Genomic DNA, 2,364 nt, shown 5'->3' on the forward strand with positions numbered 1-2,364 from the left:
TCGTCAAAAACTCACCCAAAACCCAGGGTGATCTAAATACCCTCTATCCGCGAGCCTGATCTGCTCGCCTCACTGGCTCACCTGAAAAATGTTAGAGTAATAGGATGAGTCAACACTCAGTAAGTGGAAATATGCTATCACTAGTGTGTGGCAGCTAAGTTAAGGATATTTTAAAAATAATAACTAAACTGCAATGAAATAAATCATCTGTAAAACATATCTTTCTTTCATAATTTAAAACATATTGTATCGTCTGTTTTTCTACTTTCCATACTGGTAATATCATACTATACTCATCATATACTGTAAACATATATATATATATATATATATATAAAACTATGCTTTTATCCCTGGGATTCTGTACGTCATGATTTAACCCATCATGACAGGATTGTGCGGCCCGTAGGCGGGACTCCATCTGGTCGGCCCTCCAGATGAGTCAATATACTCTACACTACCCCAGCCCGGCCAAACTGCATACTTTCCTAAGCGCGGGACTGGCTGCTACCTCTTCAAACTGGCCCCCTCAACCCAGTGAACTAGGGAGCTACAAACTCTTCGAGCACGGCTGACGGTACCCACATACTATCTGAGATATGTGGTTGCACTCTATCTGTATCTAGCAACGGTATCGTGCTCTGTAATCTGTATCTGTCTGTGTATCTTTCCTCAGGGATCTGATACTATATATATATATATATATATATATATACATATATATTCTTTTACTGTTTTCATCATGATTTCGAAATTATCATAGCTCTATCTTTCTGTACTGTAAATACTGTATCTGTAGCATCTTGATGCTACCTCTGTATATCTATCTATGTATTCTGTATACATACTCTGTCTATGTGTTCTGTATGTTATGGTAATAAGAAAACATGGCATGCTATAACACTGTCTATATATATATATACTGTTCTGTAATAAACTGTAACATAAAATACTGATCTGAGTATCTATATACATGTATATGGATATATGTATATATCTGTTTCATGAAACCATTCATATAAAATCTGTATATGCATGTACTTTCTCTATGAATATAAATCTATATCTGGATAATTTCATATGCTAGAAAACTTTATCAAATGTATATACTATCAACATCTTTGTATTTAGTATAGGATGATGTTTCATAACAACTGTATAAATTCATTCTTTACATGAAAGTCTACTTAGGCCACACAAACATTTATGTTCATTTTCTATAAAAACTGTACAATAAACTGACATAAAAATATGCTTATAAAATCTCTATTAACTCTATTAAAACTCCTAGCATAGCATATTTCCTTTACCTCAACTTTAAAAAATCCCTATAAAAATCTGGCTCTGTACCCGCAGGATTCCTAATCCAATATCCTGAAAACATAATTTTCCAGAACAAAATTTCAGTATATCTTAGTTTACATTATTTTCTATAACTGACAGAAAGTCAAAAACTCAATAAAAGACCTTACCCAGAATTTGGGATGAAATCCAACTTCGTTTTCTCGACGATCTGCTCCGGCAGATTTGTGGAGAACTCCTCCAAGAGCGTCGTGGTAGTTTCGGATCGTCGATCCGGCAATCGGTGGGGCCGAAAATGAAGAGAGAAGGGAGAGAGAGTCGTAGGAGGGAGAGAGAGAAAGAGAAAGAGAGAGAGAGAGAGCTCGGTGAAAAATGAGAAATATCTCGGATTTCGTATATAACAAGGGATTTCATCGACGAGACCCTGTATTCGTTGACGAGTCCTTCACAAATTTCGTTGACGAGGCCCTACATTCGTCGACGAAATTCAGGCTGCCTCAGAACCCCTCTTGGTATTTTCTCGTCGATGAAGCCCTGTGTTCGTCGATGAAATTTCTTAACCGCTCGTCGACGAATCCCTGTATTCGTCGACAAAGTCTATGGCTTCCTTCTGTTTCTGTATCTATTTTCTCTCTCTCTTATTATTAAAATGTTATTATTCTTCGGATCACTACAATCACACTTCCCTAGTCCAAACTCACCCAGTATATGAGGGTTCCAGCTCCCTACTATCACGGAGCTCTATTACCCAGTCGGTCTCCATTCCCTGAAAAATTTAGATAAATTAGGTGAAACACATCTCAGTAATAAAGAATAAATTATTTACAATGTGTGGCCATATGAGTTCAGTTATTACATGCTTTACTTTTCAAAACAACATTTCATCTGAGAAAATACACTGATATTCACATTCTCATAATCATATAGATATACAACACAAGCTTTTATAAGCTTTAAAATCATTTCTCAAATTCAATGATTTTCAACACATAATTATCCGCGAAGTTCCTGATAATAGGGAAGATTACCCACCCATACAGGTAGCTTCCCTCTGCCCTAATA

The sequence above is a fragment of the Malania oleifera genome, chromosome 7 (genome assembly GCF_029873635.1).
Source record: "Malania oleifera isolate guangnan ecotype guangnan chromosome 7, ASM2987363v1, whole genome shotgun sequence".
Classification (NCBI taxonomy): domain Eukaryota; kingdom Viridiplantae; phylum Streptophyta; class Magnoliopsida; order Santalales; family Ximeniaceae; genus Malania; species Malania oleifera.